Genomic DNA, 12,537 nt, shown 5'->3' with positions numbered 1-12,537 from the left:
ATATAATGTTCCTTGTGATATATTGTAATCTCCTTGCAAGTATTTTATTTAAAATTTTTGTGTCAATATTCATCAGGGAAATTGGTCCATAATTTTCTTTTTCTCTTTTGGCTCCCAATAATTCTTTAATTTTCTCTCCTTGCTCACTCATTTTACCTATGAGATATTTCACACTCACATTTTCTTTTTTTCATTCTTTTGACTTTAATTGTTTTTTGATTTCTCATAGAGTCATTAGCTTCCATTTTATCATCTTTTATTTTTAAGAAATTATATCCTTTAGTATGATTTTGTACTTCATTTAGCCAATTCTACTTTTGAAGGAGTTCTTCTCTTCAGTATTTTTGTGCCATTTTTACCACTGTGTTAATTCGCTTTTCATAATTTTGTTTGCATCACTATTGTATCTTTTCCCAATTTTCCCTTTCCCACTCTTTTTTTTTGGAGGGGGGAAGGCAGGGCAATTGGAGTTAAGTGACTTGCCCAAGGTCACACAGCTAGTAAGTGTTTCAAGTGTCTGAGGCTAGATTTGAACTCAGGTCATCCTGACTCCAGGGCTGGTGCTCTACTCACTGAGCCACTCCTTTCCCACTCTTATCTATTTCTTTCCTCTTCCAGGAATTCTTGTTGCTTTTGGGTCGAATTAGCATTTTTCTTTGAGCCTTTTTTTGGTAGGTATTTTCACATTGTTATCTTCTTCTGAATTTACTGTCTTGATCTTTCCAGTGAAGGTAGATTTTTATGATCTGACTCCCCGTGCTGTCCTTCACCCTGGAAATGTGACACAGAATTGCATATGGATAAAAGAATTGACAGTCAGTGCCAGCTCTAGCCATTGCCAGCAAAGGGTCCCCCAAATTTTGATTTCAGGTGTTATTATAAAATTGTTTGGATGACAATGTTGGTTCACCAAGGTGGTAGATGGTAATCCACCATCTTGGCTCCACCTTCAACTATTTTTTTTTATAAATTTATTTTTTATTTTTAAACACAACACTCAATTCCACAAGTTTTTGGATTCCAAATTTTCTCTCCCTCCCTCTCTTCCTTCTTCCCCCTCAAGACAGCATGTAATCCAATGTAAGTTCTACATATACCATCACCTTGAACTTATTTACATAATAGTACAGTTGCAGTGAAGAATTATAACTAATGGAATGAATCATGAGAAAGAAGAAATGAAACCAAAAATGAAGGGAAAAAAAGAAAGAAAAAAGTTTGCCTCAATCTGCATTCAGACTCCATAATTCTTTGTCTGGATGTACATAGCTTTTTCCATCATGAGTCTTTTGGAGCTGTCTTTGAACCAAGGTTCAAAGGTTCATTGATGAGAGGAGCCAAGCCTATCAAAGTTAGTCCTTACAGATACTGTGTGTCTGTAATCATGTATAATGATCTCAAGGTTCTGCTCCCCTCGCTCAGCATCAGTTCATATAAGTCATTCCAGGTTATAATAAGGTCCATGTGCTCCTCATTTAGTATAGCACAGTAGTATTCCACTACATACATATACCACAATTTCTTTAGCCATTCCCCAATTGATGGGCATCTCCTTGATTTCCAATTCTTTGCACCACAACAAGAGAAGCTATAAATATTTTTGTACATATGGGTTCCTTTCCCATTTGTCTGATCTCTTTTGGATATAGCTGTAGAAGTAGTATCACTGGGTCAAAGGGTATGCACATTTTTATAGCCCTTTGGGCGTAGTTTCAAATTGCTCTCCAGAATGGCTGGATCAGTTCACAGCTCCACCAGAAATGTAACAATGTTCCAATTTTCCTACATCCTCTCCAGCATTTATGATTTTTCTGCTTTGTCATGTTAGCCAACCTGACAGGAGAGATGTGGTATCTAAGAGTTGTTTTGATTTGCATTTCTCTAATCAATAGTGATTTACAGCATTTTTTCCTATGCCTATAGATATCTTTAATTTCTTCCTCTCAAAGCATCCTGTTCCTGTCCTTTGACAATTTCTCAGTTGGGGAATGACTTGTATTCCTATAAATTTGGCTTAGTTCCCTGTATATTTTAGATATGAAGCCTTTATCAGAGACACTGGTTATGAAGATTTTCTCCCAATTTTCTGCTTCCCTCCTAATCTTTGTTGCATTGGCTTTATTAATACAAAAGCTTTTCAGTTTAACATAATCAAAATTATCCATTTTGTATTTTCTAACCCTCCCTATCTCTTGTTGGGTTGTGAATTCTTCCCTTTCCCATAAATCTGACAAGTGAACTATTCCTTGCTCTCCCAAATTGCTTGTAATATCAGCCTTTATTCCTAAATCATGAACCCATTTTGACTTTATTTTGGTATATGGTGTAAGATATTGGTCTGTGCCCAGTTTTTGCCATAGCGTTTCCCAATTTTCCGAACAGTTTTTGTGAAATTGTAAATTCTTAACCCAGAAGCTGTATTCTTTGGGTTTATCAAAGAGTAGATTGCTATAGTCGTTGACTACTGCATTTTGTGTACCTAACCTATTCCACTGATCCACCACTCTGTTTCTTAGCCGGTACCAAGTAATTTTGATGACTGCTACTTTATAGTACAGTTTAATATCTGGTATGGTTAGGCCACCTTCCCTAGCATTTCTTTTCATTAATTCCCCTGATATTCTGGACCTCTTATTCTTCCGGATGAATTTTGTTATTATTTTATCCAGTTCTGTAAAATAATTTTTTGGCAGTTTGATTGATTTGGCACTGAATAAATGAATTAATTTAGGTAAAATTGTCATTTGTATTATATTAGTTTGGCCTAACCATGAACAACTGATGTTTTTCCATTTATTTAGCTCTGACTTTATTTGTGTGAAAAGTGTTTCATAATTATATCCATATAGGCCCTGGGTTTGTCTTGGCAGGTAGACTTCCACATATTTTATAGTGTCTACAGTAACTTTAAAAGGAATTTCTTTTTCAATCTCTTGCTGTTGGACTTTATTAGTAATATATAGGAATGCTGAGGATTTAAGTGTGTTTATTTTATATCCTGTAACTTTGCTAAAGTTTTTTATTATTTCAAGTAGTTTTTTACTTGATTCTCTAGGATTCTCTAAGTAAATCATCATATCATCTGCAAAGAGGGATAACTTACTTCTTTGCCTATTCTATTACTTCAGTTTCTTTTTCTTCTCTTATTGCTAAAGCTAGCATTTCTAGTACCAAATTGAATAATAGTGGTGATAATGGACATTCTTGTTTCACCCCTGATCTCATTGGGAATGCATCTAGCTTATGTGCCCATTACATATGATACTTGATGATGATTTTAGGTGGATGCTACTTATCATTTTAAGGAAATCTCCATGTATTCCTATGCTTTCTAGTGTTTTTAATAGGAATGGGTGTTGTATTTTAACAAAAGCTTTTTCTGCATCTATTCAGACAATCATATGGTTTTTGCTAGTTTTGTTGTTGATACGATCAATTATCCTGATAGTTTTCCTAATGTTGAACCCGCCTTGCATTCCTGGAATAAATCCTACCTGGTCATAGGTTATTATTCTTGTCATAAGTTGCTGCAGTCTTTTTGATAATATTTTATTTAAAGTTTTTGCATCTTTGTTCATTATGGAAGTTGGTCTATAATTTTCTTTCTCTGTTTTGACTCTTCTTGGTTTAGGTATTAGTACCATATTTGTGTCATAAAAAGAATTTGGTAGGACTCTTTTGTCTGTTTTCCCAAATAGTCTATACAGTAATGGAAATAATTATTATTTAAATATTTAATAGAATTCACATGTAAATCCATCTGGCCCTGTAGATTTTTTTCCTAGGGAGTTCATTGATGGCTTGTTTAGTTTCTTTTTCTGAGATGGGGTTATTTCGGTATTTCACTTCCTCTTCTGTTATCCTGGGCAATTTATATTTTTGTAAATATTCAACCATTTCCCTCAGGTTGTCACATTTATGGGCATACTGTTGGGCAAAATAATTCCTAATTGTTGTTTTAATTTCCTCTTCATTGGAAGTGAATTCACCCTTTTCATTTTTGATATGGTAATTTGGTTTTCTTCTTTCTCTTTTTAAAACAAATTGACTAAAGTTTTATCATTTTTATTGTTTTTTTTTTTCGTAAAACCAGCTCTTAGTTTTATTTATTAGTTCAATAGTTTTCTTGATTTGAATTTTATTAATATCTCCTTTGGTTTTCAGTATTTCTAATTTGGTATTTAATTGGGGATTTTCAATTTGTTCTTTTTCTAGCTTTTTCAGTTGCATGTCCAGTGCAACTCCTTTTTATCTATTTTATTCATGTAAGCATTTAGAGATATGAAACTTCCCCTAAGAACTGCTTTTGCTGCATCCCATAAGTTTTGGTATGTTCTCTCATTATTGTCATTCTCTTGAATGAAGTTATTAGTTTTTCTATGATTTGTTTTTTTGTCCCACTCATTTTTTAGGATTAGATTATTCAGTTTCCAATTAATTTTTAGTTTATCTTTCCATGGCCCTTGTTGTCATTTCTGACTAAGGGGATGGGCTGTTGTTCAAGCAGTCTAGGTGACTATCCTCTGAGATGTAGAGTTTTAGGAATGACAATTGAGCTCTTACCTTGGTCTTCAAAGGACAGTGACAGTCTCCATGATCCCTGTAAGACAGACATTGCTAACAGGGGTTGTATATGTTTACCTGGAGTCTTGCATATCTTTTTCTTTTATAAGTTTATTTACATGGTGAAGAGTTTACAGGTGAGCTACTTTAGTCTTATAATTTATATGTATAATATTTTCAAATTATACATTTACCTTTTTCATATTTAGCATAACCTTCACATGAACTTGCTCATAAATGTTGACCTATCCACTGTTCACTACCTATAGAACTAAATAAATACTGGTGGGAAAATTTTAAAATAACTTAAAAAGTCTTGCTATTTACTAATTGCTTTGTTTCAGAAACTTCATAAGTTTTCCATGAAAATACTTGTCTGTCTTTTGATTGTTTTATTAATACTCATTTAACTAAGAAAGTTTCAGATTTAAGCTAAACCTTTAAAGCCTGATTGAATTTATATACGTTTTTCCTTTTGAAGGTAATGTTGGTCCCATAGATGTACTTGTATAGCAATACAAGCGTATATACTATATACACTATGGAAGTATAGACTATACACTGTACAAGTGGACTTTTAACAATACAGTCATTTCAGTAGCACTGAAAACATTAACGTTACACATGTAAGTTCATTTATCACTGAATAGAATTAAAATGAATCTGTCGAAGAGCATCTCACCATCAGATACATTATTTGGCTACCTTTAATCACTGCCATATTCCTCTATTGTGATCTTTTTTTCCTCCATGAATCCTTCAGCTGTAGCAGGCTGTTGTTGCCTGGCAGGCAGATTTGTTCCACTAGTCTGACTTGAAGGTAGAAATAATGATGCTTCTGTATTAGTCTCCAAAGTTTGCTTTTGTCCACGTGCATAAATGTCTTTGTAGGTGGTGTTCCATTACAATTAGCCTTATCATTACTGGCAGAGTCTGTCTTTCTAGGATCCTTATCAGTTAGAGCTTCCATTTTTAATCTTCCTAAAAACCTGCATAGGAGAAACCTTCCAACATCCTGGATAAAAGCAATCTGATCTTGATTAATCATTGGATTAGTTAGCATAGCCCGGCATGGCAACAGCTGTGCTTGAAGGTTCAAATGGCAACAGCTGTACTTGAAGGCTCAAAGTGGATAAGCAGAAACTGGAAAAAAGTGACCTTGCTGCCAAGAATTTTCTCAATACTTTCTATTTATCAGAAACCACTGAGGTTTATGCAAGGGTCAAAAACTTGCTCTTCCTCCATGGCAATAAGCAAAATTTCTGGATTTGTTGGAATGCATCACACCTCTTTTGTGATACATTGTGTGATGCACTGTACTCCTCAAGTATAGTCCTTGAATTCAGGTCACCACAAAAGATGTCAGTAATACTTATGTATTCACTGGATCTCACAAGATCCTCTATTTCAGTGAAGAAATCTAAATAATTTTGATGAAGGTATAAATTAAATAGCCCTCCAGGCACATATGACTTTTCTGCAGCCTCCTCAGGTTCAACAAGTAATGTGTCCCATTCATACTCTGACGAATGAGAAGGTAATCAGGGAAATTATAATCTTGTTAGAGATATTCTTTTACAATATAATATCTTTCCCAAAGCTCTGAAGGAAAGAGAGAGGCATCTTTGCCACCAATTCCCGGACTTCTTGGTTTTCCAAGGTACTATCAGGTCTCTTCCTCTGCTTTACCCTGACAACAAAGCATCTGATTTTAATGAAGACATCCTTTTTTTCTTTAACCAAAAACTGGTCTCTCCTAAATTACTTTTAAGTAGAAAATTGGAGAGACCCAACCATATTGTGGCCAGAGCATACCCCGGGGGACTGAATCACTGGCAGCAGTGGCCATTCTCAGACCTCTCAGCACAGGAGGGTGGTCTGTTGAAACTGGGTGAGAGAGAGGCACAGTCCTGTGCAGGGCCTGTGGTGGTGGCAGCAGGTGCTGCTGGGGTTATCAGTGCACAGATTGAAAGTTTGAAAGTCACCTATTTAAACTTCTGGGAGCCAAGAAGGCAGAGTAAGCAGTAAATTGTTTTCACCCTTCCTTATAGACTTTGAAAATCCCAGAGAAGGATTAAGAATTCACTATTTCACAAAAACTGCTGGGAAAATTGGAAAACAGTATGGCAGAAACTGGGCATAGACCAATATCTTACATGGTATACCAAAATAAAGTCAAAATGGGCCCATGATTTAGGAATAAAGGCTGATACTATAAGCAGTTTGGGAGAGCAAGGAATAGTTTACCTGTCAGATTTATGGAGAAGGGAAGAATTCATGACCCAACAAGAGATAGAGAGGGTTACAAAATGAAAAATGGATAATTTTAATTATGTTAAATTGAAAAGTTTTTGTACAAGATTAGGAGGGAAGCAGAAGATTGGGAAAGAATTTTTTACAATCAGTGTCTCTGGTAAAGGCGTCATTTCTAAAATACAGAGAGAACTGAGTCAAATTTATAAGAATACAAGTCATTCCCCAGTTGATAAATGGTCAAAAGATATGAACAGGCAGTTTTCAGAGGAAGAAATTAAAGCTATCTATAGTCGTATTAACAAAATGCTCTAAATCGCTATTGATTGGAGAAATGCACATCAAAATAAGTCTGAGGTACCACATCACACCTATCAGATTGGTTAATATGACAAAAAAGGAAAATGATAAATGTTGGAGAAGATGTGGGAAAGTTGGAACACTGATTCATTGTTGGTTGAGTTATGAGCTGATCCAACCATTCTGGAGAGAAATTTGGAACTATTCCCAAAGGACTATAAAAATGTGCTTACCCTTTGACCCTGCAATACCACTTCTAGGGCTGTATCCCAAAGAGATCATACAAATGGGAAAAGACCCACATGTACAAAAATATTTATAGCAGCTCTTTTTGTGGTGGCCAAAAAGTGGAAATTGACGGGATGCCCATCAGTTGGGGAATGACTGAACAATTGTGGTATATGAATGTGATGGAATACTACTGTGCCATAAGAAATGATGAGCAGGTAGACTTCAGAAAATCCTGGAAAGACATATATGAACTGATGCTGAGTGAAGGGAGCAGAACCAGGAGAACATTGTACACAGTTACAGTCGCATTGTGCAATGACTAACTTTGATAGACTTGGCCCTTTTCAGCAATGCAAGGTTCTAAGACAACTCCAAAAGGCTCATGATGGAAAATGCTATCCACATCCAGAGAAACAGCTATCGAGTCAGAATGCAGATTGAAGTGTACTATTTGCTCTCTCTTTTGTTTTGTTTTGTTTTTCTTGGTTATAATTCTTTTTTTGCAACATGACTAATGTGAAAATATGTTTGATGTGAATGTATATGTAGAGTCTATATCAGAAAATTTGGAACTCAAAAGCTTGTGGAACTGAATGTTGTAAACTAAAAATAAATAAAAATTTTTAAAGATATAAAAAAAATGTGTAGGGAGAGATACATGAGGCAAAAAAGGAAAAATTGATACAGAAGAAGCTAGTAGGGGGGAGGGTGGATAGTGATGAAACTTTACTCTCATTGGGAATGAGTTAAATGGGGAACAATATATGCGTGTCTATGTGTATATGTATATATGTGTGTATGTATATATGTATGTATGTATGTATAGTAGTCTTCTATATTTAGAAAGAAATAAGAGGGCAGGGAAATGGGGGAGAGAGGATAAGGGAGGGATTCTTGGAGGGGTGGATAGATTAAGAAATAGGAGGCCGAGGTAGCTGGTAAAGCAGAGGAGTTACGGGGGATAGTAAATAAGAGACAAACACAAACATAAAATAAAGATCAAGAGGAGAATTTATTAGGAAAAAAAACTGGGGTAGTAATCATGATATCAGACAAAGCTAAAGCTAAAATAGATTTAATCAAAAGAGAAAAATAGAGAAAGTACACTCTGTGTCAGCCATATCAGTCAATACTGTTTTAGACTATTTAAAATAACTAGACTACTAGTTTAAGGTTGGGATATTGCTGTGGTGTAGAAATGATGAGTTGGTGGACTTAGAAATATATGGAAGGACTTGGACTTATGAAGGAAGATTTTATCCACCCTCCAAGAAACAGAGGACAAAGAAGTGTAGTATGGTCTCACATTGATGCATACAAATGTATATGGCTATATGAGTATGATTATAGATATCTAAGTATATGTATGTATATGTAAGTGTATATATGTGTTTTGTGTATGTATATATATGTTATATGTGTATATATCATATGTGTGCACATACACATGTGTATGTACATATATAAACATGTATACACAGATACATACTACCTATACATTTACATACACACACAAATATGTAAACAATCTTATTGTTCTTTTACAGATTTTCTCTTCCTCTGTTACAGATTGGCGAAAAGCATAGTGATGAAAAACTGCTGAAGTCGAAATCATGATGTCTTCAGGGCAAAGAAAGCGCAAGGTTCAAACCAACAGAACCTGGCAGCCTCACCAAAGCAGGTAATATTTTCAGAAGGAATTGAGAATTTATGGTGACTAGGGTCGATTTTATAAGAAAGTTCCTTGAGTCAAGAGAAAACTGGTCTAGGAGATAGGAAGGTGGCTGGGAAAGGCTGATGGAGGATCGTGTAAGGAAGAGCAGGGCTTGTGGTTTGGGCAACAGTCTGACTCCACTGCTTGATTCCATAAGAAATGGTATCCTGGTCGTGACTGAGACCCCAGAAGCTCTGGGAGAACCTAAGTACCCACATAAGGATTGGGCATGTGAGAGTGGTGTCAAGGATGCCCTTGGGCAGCAACACTTCACCTGTGGTGGACACATGGGGTAGTAGAGGGTCTGTGGACCATACTGTCTCTGACTTTAACTTTTACCAAAAGCCACCCAGGACAGATGGGGAGACTGGCTCAGAGAGGGTAGTGGATTTTCCTTGGCCACACAGGTGCTAAGTGTCAGAAGCAGTTCCAGAACTCTCTTTACCAAAGAATCACACAATGTGAGAGCTAGAAGGGACATGAGAAACCATGGAGTTCAGCCTTTTCCCTGAAAGGAATTCCCACTATAACATACCTGAGAAATGGTCATGCAGCCTCTGACTAAAGGAGGGTTCAAGCATCATTTCAAGGGAGTCCATCTCACTTTAGGGCAGCTCTCGTTGCTAGAAAGTTTCTTCTGACACCCAGCCTGGATTGGGACTCCTTTTTGCCATGTGCCCCCACCCCATCTCCTATCCCTAAATATTATAGGACCTTATATAGTGCTTTAAAGTTTACAAAATGCTTTGAAACCTAAATTATCTCATTTAAGTCTCAGAGATGCAGCTATAGGATCTAGAGAAGGGAAGAGGGGCATGTGGGTAGTTTTGTGTAGCTTTGGCACAAATCTTGACCCTCTGATTAATTTTGTCTTAGAGTACCTGTAGGCAGCACTCGTGGCTCCTGGGATCTTGTTAGTTGCATGATGAGGGGGACATGTGAAGGTGGTTCTGGGACATGCCCCTTGGCACCAGTGTAGCCTCTGTGGCAGATTTACTGGTATAAGAAAAGCAGTGATGCTCTGTGTTAGCACATAGTTATGTAGAATCCCTAAAAACCATAATGATTAATCTAATCAAGCCTCTCTTCAGAGCACATAGATTTCTCAGAGTACATTCCTATCCATGTTCTCACTGGATTGGAAGGCGCATAGGTACAGGGAATACATGGAATGTGCTTGGCTGGGTGTTTGCTGTTACCTGGGAGGGACAATGTACTGCACCAAGTTTGGAAAGTTGAACTCAACCAATCCCTTCCTCAGACACATATTGACTACCTGTGATTTATGTCCATCCTAGTCCTGGCCCCAAGGATCAAATGGACCCACTCACTGCCCCTCCTGAGCAGCATATCAGGGAAAGCAAAATGGGTTAAGGACCTGAGGGTACGTGGAAGAAGAGCATGGTCATTAGGGTCATTGCAGAGGAATTGTTGGGTGTAGGTCAGGAGGAGTGCGAGGACAGAGGGGCTATGAAGCCAATGATTGGAGGAAGAGTAAAGAGCAGAAGGGATCAAAGGGCCTTTCACAGGGTTTGGGTTGTAGTGAAGAGCTGGGAGGAGAGAAGGCATAAATCATTCCATCCTAGGAGGCCAGAATTTAGAGGTACTGCTCTCTGTGTTAGCTAAGCCCTGGAAACAAAGTGGGCACCCATCATTTGAGAATTGGATGAAAAAGTGGGATATATGAATATAAATGGAATAGTCTGACCTCATCGTTTCCCTGAAATTGATCTTTCCACACTGGGACAATCATCTTTTAATTGACAGGTCTCATGGCCTTCTCTTATTTCCCATCATTCTTTTTTTTGAAAGAAATAAATTTTATTGATATTCAGTTTAACAGTTATTCAAAAGTAAATGCTGAAATACCGCATCAAAAGGATTATCCTTGTTAAATGGACAAATGCAGTATAGGTTTTAAAATTTTTTAAAATTAGGCTACATACTTTATGTATTCAGTCTCAGAGAAATGAAATTTCTCACGTTAATTTTCTGGATAACTGAAGTTCACCATGTAATGTATCAATTTTAAAAATTTAACCATTTTAAATAGAAGTCTTTCTCTAACTGTATCTCATATTTACCCAAACTCTTAAACAGAGTATACTTAACCCTTTCTTTGACTTAGGGTAGTAATGATGCACATCAATTATTATTGTATTGTACTGGGATTAGAGGAAGAATATCAACAAAATCACTGAGGTTTGCAGGATTATTTATCTTTAATTAAATGGCAATGCTTTTTCCCCAGGTATTTGGCATGCTTTTTATATTATCTATGTTATACTTTGTTGTCACTGCTGGCTAGTACCAATGTTCATACCAAAAAGGAGCCCCTTTATAATCAGGATGACTAAAACTGTGTCCCAAATAGGCAAATGGGTTTTCAGTGAGAGTATGAGTTTTCCAGTGAGTAAAAGGCATGAGCCTTATGGACCTTATGACACCTATTTTGGCTGATCAGAGGCCTCTTTTCTTCCTTCCTTCCTTCCTTTCTTTCACCCTTCCTTTCTTTCACCCTTCCTTCCACCCTTCCTTCCTTCCACCCTTCCACTTATTGTCAGGTTCTTGGTGATGTTCTGGATAGTTGAGGTTGCCTCATAGGCAGCCTCTGAATAAGTGAGTTATTACTGTATCCACATCAGCAAAGCAATATTAGTATGGACTATTGTCCAGGATGTAGAAATATCCTCATTACATAGAAGTGGACATCATAATGGTATTCATTAAACTGAGATTCTGTGTGCCCATAAAGTCTGTAAGAAGATGTTGGGCTAATACCAATAGAAGCTTGTACTGGCTTCTCTTCTGGTTTCTTTTCCTTAGGAGCAGTAGTAGGCCTAGGTTCACAAGCTGCTGCAGGTGGTGTTGGAGTAACAGATGTAGGTGCAGGGGTGGGAGTCAAGGCAGGGGAAGGAGTTGGGGCTTGAACTATAGCTGCTGTAGATGAACTAACTATAGTAGTGGTAGCAGGATTGTTAAATTATAGCTGGTGATGGTGTAGCTGCTGCTTTATGTTTTGTTACTATAACCACCACAAAGTTCTTCTCATCAGTTTTGTATTCTTTGAGAGCAGTATCATCGTTGAGAATTTTGCCTGCATAAAGTAATTTTTGTCCTGCTACTGGAAAGGCATCCTTTCCCTTTTCAGATTCAATCTTCTCTTTCAGTGCCTTAACCATCTCCTCTTGAAGGTCTGTTGCTGGAGGGTCTTCAGAGTGATCTGCATGGTGTCACCGCCCCCGGAATCCATGATTGCTGTGGGCTTGGTCGACCTCTCGGGCCTGTTGGGAGGGAGTTCGAGGTGGCTGGTGAGGTTGGTCACATTCATCCTGTGGGGCGGCCTCTCTTGGGCTGCCGTTGCTCCCGCTGTTGCTTCCCCCTGGCATGATCAGCAGTGATCGCTTTCTCCCCAAGGCACGGGGTCAGGGGGGAATCCCTCCTCAGAAGCTGTGGGCAGTTCTAGCAGGCAGTGA

General features: G+C 37.4%; 1 pseudogene; it reads right to left on the bottom strand.

Annotated features, from left to right (window-relative positions):
* Positions 1–5,270: 5,270 nt before the first annotated feature.
* LOC118833156 lies at positions 5,271–6,360 on the bottom strand (annotated as a pseudogene).
* Positions 6,361–12,537: the final 6,177 nt, after the last annotated feature.

This window comes from Trichosurus vulpecula (assembly GCF_011100635.1).
Source record: "Trichosurus vulpecula isolate mTriVul1 chromosome X unlocalized genomic scaffold, mTriVul1.pri SUPER_X_unloc_2, whole genome shotgun sequence".
Classification (NCBI taxonomy): domain Eukaryota; kingdom Metazoa; phylum Chordata; class Mammalia; order Diprotodontia; family Phalangeridae; genus Trichosurus; species Trichosurus vulpecula.
Note: the sequence above shows the minus strand (reverse complement) of the source record. Positions and strands in the feature narration are given on the sequence as shown.